Source organism: Solanum pennellii, chromosome 2 (assembly GCF_001406875.1).
Source record: "Solanum pennellii chromosome 2, SPENNV200".
Classification (NCBI taxonomy): Eukaryota; Viridiplantae; Streptophyta; class Magnoliopsida; order Solanales; family Solanaceae; genus Solanum; species Solanum pennellii.
The window spans coordinates 27,432,456-27,440,576 of record NC_028638.1 but is presented as its reverse complement, the minus strand read 5'-3'; positions in this window follow the sequence as shown (position 1 = coordinate 27,440,576).

The window sequence follows — 8,121 nt, the reverse complement described above, 5'->3', positions numbered from 1 at the left end:
CGTCCTTTGACCAAGGGACTGTTTTGTTGGTCCGTCGTCTGGAACTGAGCTTGTCTTTGGTCCCTCCTCTCCCATGACTAAGTACCAATTAACTATACCTAACCAACGGGGCGTCTACTAACCCATAGGGCGTCGATTGTAATTCGTTGATTGGTCTTTCTTGGGCAGTCTAGGGCACCAACTTGGGTCCTTCGTCAAGGACCCTTGGATGGTCCTTGGGGATGTTTTCCTGGACATTTCAAACCCAAGCATGATCTTGTACGAGTTTAGGACCTCCCAAAAGAAGTTCATCTAAAATGAACATGTAAAACCCAACGAATCATTCATAGACACACAAGGTCATTTAAAGGAAAACATTTCGAACGTCATGGACGTTCTTGGACATTTAAGCTCCAAACTTCACGAAACTTGACACACAGCATATATACACCATAATAATTTATTTCAGGACCTTATAACCTCATGAATCACGCATAAACACATAAAACCACATATGAGGAACCTAGCTGACTTAGTTGTAAAAGTATTGGTCATCCCTTGACGTTTGACTTCCAATGCACCTAAAACTATTAGACACTGTCTCAAATCCACATTATAAACCATTTCAAGACCTTAAAATATCATGAAAACCATGTTAGGCTCTAGGTTCACCTAAGTCATTTTTTGGGTCTTACATTCTTCCGTACTCGAACAACATTTGTCCTTGCCACTCTCCGAACACTTCAAACAACCATACTTTTCACCATACTCTCCCACTTAGGAGAAACCCATTCTAAGGTCAACATAAAATCTACTATAAGGAACTTCCTAAAGTCACTTTAAACCTTAGTAATATATTCTCACCACGATCTATCTCATAAAGACTAAAGACTCTCAAAGGTCTCATCATCTAACACTACTTCCCTCCTTATTAGGAGAACTCACCTTTACTCTTTCAAATCTTATCGCCTTCCTTCCTATGGTTGGGTATTAAACAACTTCAAACTATCTCAACCACTACTCCTTCACATTTCTAACAATATACCTTAAGATTATTTCCAACTTAACTACCATTCAAAAGGTAACTAAGACACAGTTGGTCATCAAAACTATCGATCACACCTCATGTAACAAGTTACATCTCATGTTTTTCTCCCTCAACTCAAACATCATAAAGTCACCCTCAAGGGATAAACACATAAGGTAAACAAGGAAAAGACACCAGGCACAATTAGATGAATGAAGAAGTGAAACTTTTCCTCGCACCCAATAGCCTCCTATTCATAATGTGAAGCGCTTCACATTATAAAGAAGACTCTACCAGATGTGGTTCATGAGACAACTAAGATACTCCCTAAAAATATTCTCTAATACCAAGCTTGTCACGACCTACAAGTACACGGCAAATGAGACTTCAAGAAGTCTCATCAAGCCACTGGTACCATTCATTGCATAAAAACAGAATAAAATGAGTAAGAATTTAAAACATTCTTCACACACGAATAACTCTTTTCATTATCATTACACTAGCAGAAAACTTTCATTCAAAACATAAAACCTTTACAACATCTCTTTGAACCATCTAAGCTTTTGAGTATACAACACTTGGGACTAATCCACTACGAGACATAAAATAAAGCCTAAGACATCAGGAAACATGTGTGGATATTTTCCTCCAATCTATAAGGACTCACTTAAACTTCATCTTCAACCTTATAAACCTATCCATCCTCCATGGAACATCAAGACAGCGAATTCCCGACATTTTAAAGAAAATGGGAAAAGAAGGGGTTAGCACATAGATGCACTAAGTATGGAAGCCATGCAAAAATAATGAAAAAGTGACATTAACTAAATAACATGATTTTCATGAATTTTGATTAAAATATCATACTATAATCATAAGAACAACATTTAACAAATCCGAAACACATGAGGAACCATTTAAACAATTAGTTATATTTTCAGGAAATATTACTGTGAACTTACTTCAGTGTTACAGTGAAGTTCTTTAGCTTCACTTTGCACACCCTTTTGACATATAATTCCCTCACTAAAAACTATCCAAAGACTCAATAGAGTAGGAAAAAGAGATACCTCCCGTACACCTTCTCTAGGCACACCTAAATAATCCTTAATACCACCCATAATGAGATCAACATACACTAACAACACATCAAGCACATGACCATGAGATCCTCCTACCAAAAGTGATTCTACGATTCACTTGAGTGAGTTGTGAACCGAACACCCATACAATCCCTTACACAGACACTTAAGAGATTCTATGGACTACCTATGATAGAATTATTCTCACTTAATACGCAAACACATAGATTGTATGACATTCTTCTTCCAAGGGATATCAAAAGATTACTTAAGTAAATCAAGAAGATAACGTCCATGATTGACCTCTTTAAGATTATCTATGTAATGCTTAAGAATACCTAAGTTTGGATCATGTCCACGGAATCAACCATCTTCTCTAACTAGAGTCATTCTTAATACTTATCTAGGTAAGATAAGAAGTGACCATTCCTATGCCCCCCTTCACACCTTAATTAGACTACCCTTAATTACTCTTGATAAGTACTTATTTATCTAACATATTTTCTTATCATAAGTCATTACATTCATTAGTTCATTTAAGACTCATTCATCACATAAGGACATTCAAGTAATGGTCTTGGATACCTAGGGACTCCAACTAACACCTTCAAAGCCTATTGTGCAATGTCTATATAGCGTCCCCTACCACCACCTATACATCATAGAGCATCTCTAATTTTAGTCGGTATCCCATGTGATGATAATAGGAAATAACAGACATAGACCATGGTAGCAAAGTATGGAAACCGGAGTTCTAACCTACTCCTATAAGGGTGTTCTACTTGCCAATGGTAGAACTTGGACACATCCCATGTAGGAACATGGTTAAGGAATATGAAAGGTGTGCTTTGTATTCTAGTCTTATCCTTTAAATAGAACTACTTTCCTTACCATACTCACTCGGTTCTAGCCTTTGTTCTCATATAGTAATTTTCTTTAAAGATTCATATAAAGGGGTTCCATATCAAGTTCATAACAAAATCTCATTTACCCTACAAAAGAGGTCCTCTTAGGGATAACCTTCCAATGGCGATAATAAGCTCATCATGAATTTCCTAATGTTTGATATGATGTCGTTCCAGAAAATCAACATTATGTCTATTATTCCTTTACTCGAAGGATACGATTACGACTTTCCACTTCAACATTCATCACCTCACCACAAGGTTCAAGGTTTCACATAAAGACCCTCTTAACATCATTCAAGGTCACATGTAATACATAAATCAAAGACTAAGAGGCTTTAGCATCCTAATTCAAGACATCTCATATTAACATTCATACATGCATCAAGTAAGATACACAATACAACCAAGACAAGACACCACATACTTAACCTTAACAAATTTTACATGTCATTCTTTAAGTCACTTCGGGATAACCATTATCCTATTTATTTCATCCTATACACTACCATATCATTATTAATATAAACATTATAGACTCATATATTAAAGTAGGACACCTATGTATCATCCCTAAGACTACACAAAGAAACACATAGTCACAGTCTACAGGATCAGATAACCTACGTAGAAAGAACACATACTTTCACATTACTTCACATATAGATTGATATGCTCATACATAAAATAAAACAACTAAACAAATCATCATTATACTTCAATGAGTGCCGACAAGGACATGATCAGCATATTGCAAAAAGGTAACGCCGACAAGGCCACATCAATTCACATAGCACCACAACCATAAGTGGACTATACAAATCAAAACATAATTTAAGTCTCATTAACATAAAATAAAATTTATTAGGGAAGCATACCCCCACTCCATCTTACTACTTTGGTTCCAAATCTAAATCGTCCAATTCGATACCATAAGATCCTTACCCATGGCCATAACCAATAACTCAATGCAACCATAACAATTCTCAATGAAATTAGGTCAATTCACTACATATTCATCAATCTAATAAAACCTAGATATCAATTTACTACAATTATTACAACAACCGATAGGCCATAGAAAATTACACTAGAATTCATAAGGCTTAAGTCAATATCAATTCAATAAGCGTAATATTCAATATAGAATACCCAATACTCTATTGATCAAATTGAAATTTCATATAAAACACCTAATTATTATCTATACATGAATCAAAAGCCCATAACAATCTACACTTGAATTCATTAATATCAAAACATGATCACATAACCCATATTCTAGTCAAATTGAGAGATTTAAGAAGGTCAAGGGTTCATGGAGAATTTCATATGAAAACATAAATTATACATCACTAATATCATATCTTAATGTTTTAAAACCTTTCATGAAAGAACCCAAGACTTAGAGTAGAAATTGGACTTTTCATCTTTTTGAAATCTTTGAGAATCATCTTTAAAATTGGCTCTAAGGTGATAGCAAACCTTAGATGAAGAAACTCCATACCTTATTAGAAGAATACAATGATAATTGAATAAGAAACTCCATTTAATAACCATCTCAATCTCCATCTTCACCTTGAACTCTCATAGGGGTTTTGAAGAAACTTTGGGAGGGAATGTGTTTTGATTTAGGTGTTAGGGTTTAAATGAGAGTTTAATGACTTATATACTCTTAAAATACCCATAAACACTCAAAGAAACCTTCAAAAGTATTATTGGGACATTGGATGAATTTACCAATTCACCCCTTGAACTTACAGTGGCCTGCGCAAAGACAGACCCAAAGGATGGATGGACCATATATTGACGGCCCGTCCCTTGACAAACGGACCGTCATGTTGGTATCTGTTCTGGGGCTGAGGCTTTTATTTTGTCCCTCCTCTCACATTAATAAGTCACAATCGACGAGACCTAACCAAAGGGGCATCAACTGACCCAAAGGGCATCGATTGACATCCGTTGGTTGGGCTGTCTTGGGCACCAACTTGGGTCCTTCCTCAATGACCCTTGGATAGTTCTTCGGGATGTTTGATCGAACGTTTCCAAACCAAAAATGATCCTATACGAGTTTAGGACTTCCCAATGAAATTTCATCAAAAATGAACACGTAAAACTCGACGAAACACGCATAGACACATATGGTTATTTCAAGGCAAACCTTTCGAACGTCATGGCCGTTCTTGGACGTTTGACCTCCAAACTTCAAGAAACTTTAAACACTGACTATATACACCATAAAAATTTATGTAAGGACTTTATAACCTTGTGAATCACACATAAAAACATAAAACCATATAGGATGCACCTAGCTGACCTAGTCGTCGAACGTGTTGGTCGTCCCTTGACGTTTGACTTTCAATGCACCTAAAACTCTTAGACTCTACCTCAATCCCACATTATAAACCATTTTAGTACCTTAGAAAATAATAAAAACAATGTTATTCTCTATCTTCGCCTAAGTCATTTTCGGGGTCTTACAGAAACTCTATTCATCAAGGAGCCTAAATTCAAAGAAGTTCTCTAAACTTTTCAAGGATGAACTTGTCCAATTTTATGATCTATCCTCGGGTTATTTGATTAATGGTTTTGAATCATTAAATATTTATTGAATTTTTTTAATTATAATATTTTAACTCAATTAACATATTAACCCATGTAATTGATGAACCCTAGTTTTTGACTACTTTATGGGTTAAGTGATATTGTCCAAATGCTGATGAGTTCTACTGTAGTTTTCTATGGGCTATTTAATGATGTAAAAATTGTAGTAAATATATGTATAGGTTGTCTTAGTTTGATAAATATATATAGAATACACCTAGATTCATTGAGTATTATTATTTATGCATTGAATTGATGTTCATGGCCAGGGGTAAGGGCCTATTGGTATTGAATTGGATGATTTAGACATGAATTGAAGTGGAGAGAATGGATTGGTGGTACTCTTCCCTAATTCTCTTTATCTTAAGTATTATAGATTTTGAATTATGTTGTGATTGGTATTAACCACTTATGGTGGCGGTGTTATGTGATTGATGTAGCCTTGTAGGCATTACTTTGTGTATTATAATGATCATGGCCTTGTCGGCAACTACTTGAAGTAATATGATGAATTGTGAGGTTTATTATGTAAAGGGTGATCATAGATACGTACATGTGAAGTAATGTGAAAGTATGTGTTACTTCTATTGAAGTTGTTAGGTGATCACGTTAGACTACGACTATGTGTTCATATGTGTAGTCTTGGAGTTGATGCATGGTTGTTGCTACTTTACTATATGAATCTATAATGGTTGTATTGATGATGTTATAGTAATGATAGGATGACATAAAGATGATAAGGATCATTCCTAGGTGTTTCAAAGAATGATATGCTATATGCAATAAAGTAATGTATGTTATGTCTTCTCTTGGTAAACTTGTGTCCCTTACTTGGCGAATGTATACATGTGAATATGATATGTCTTGACTTAGGCTGCTAAAGCCTCTTACTCTTGTATGTAGAATGACATGACACCTTGATTGATGTTAAGAGGTTCCTTTATGAGAAACCTTGAACCTAGTGGTAAGGTTATGTAACTTGAAGTAGAAAGGTGTAATGGTATCCTTCGTGTAATGAATGATGGACATATGGTTGGTTGGCTGAAATGAAATCATATCAATCCTTAGGAAAGTCACTATGAGATTCTTTTCGCAATTGTAAGGCAGCCCTATGGGACCTCTTTGGTAGGGTAAATGTGATTACGTTATTAACTTTATATGGAACCCCTTTATATGAACTTTAATGTGAATTACTCCATGAGAACAAAGGCTAGCACGGAGTGATTATGGTAAGGTAAGTAGTTCTAGTTAAAGGATGAGGCTTTCATATTCCTTAACCATGTGCCTACACGGAATGTGTCAAAGTTCTACTATTGGAAAGTAGAACACCCTCCATCGGAGTAGGTTACAACTTCAGATTCCATGTTTTGCTACCATGGTCTATGTCAGTTATTGCCTATTCTCATCATGTGGGATACCTTCTAGTATTGGGAAGTTTTATGAAGTTTAAGTGGTGGTATAGGACTCTATCTAGGCATTTATGAATAGGCTTTGAAGATATCACCGAGAGTCCCTAAGTCTCTCCAAGACCATTACTTTAATGTCCTCTATCAGATGAATGTCTCTTAATGAACTAATGAAATAATTACTTATGTTAGAAAGCATGTAAATGAATGAGTACCTAATCTAGAGTGACTTAACAAGCTTGCCTAGAAAGAAAAAAATAGTCCAATGAGAATATATTGAACAATTGAGATTTTCCTTTCTCCCTTCGCTTAAACTTTAAATAGTAATGTCAACATTAGTTTCACCAACAATATATATGCCGCATTAATATATATAAAAAAACAAATCAACAACCTTTAAAAAGGGAAATAAATTGTACAATTTTGATACGACATACAAGGTCTACATAAATATATAGATTAATTGAGTTAAGGAGTGATTTCTTTAGTGTACTCTTTATGATTAAAAAAATAGTTGTTGTTATTGTTATTGTTGTTGTTCTTATTTTTATTCTTATTCTTATTGTTGTTTTTGTTTTTATTATTATGGATTAATAAAAAGAGTGAATGTGTTACGTTATTTTCTATACCTAATTTTATATTTGTCACGATCCAAAACGAGTCATGAGTGACACCCACACTTAACCTCCTATGTGGGCGAACCAAGGAACCTAAACCCCAACTCATATCAATAATTCAATTGCGAATATCAATAAAATGTGGAAGATCAAAAATTATTAAAGTAACCAATCAAATAAACATCTAAACCCTAACACTTATTATCTCCAAAATCTAAAAGTCATCACATCAAGGACATCTGTTCTCAAAATACCAAGTCTAAGAGTATTAACACACCAAAATATGTAAAAAGATATTTCAAGTCTGAAATTGAAGGACATCATGCCATGAATAAGAGAATCCAGCACGAGCTAGAAATAAAAGCTCACCCCGAAATCTGATGTGTTGGAGACTGGGTAGTTGTTAAGGTGTATGTTGAATTTCTACGAGACCAGTTTATCTATAACTTGTTGACTGAGAAAGTTGGGTAAAATTCATTGAAGGCATTTATAATAAAGTAG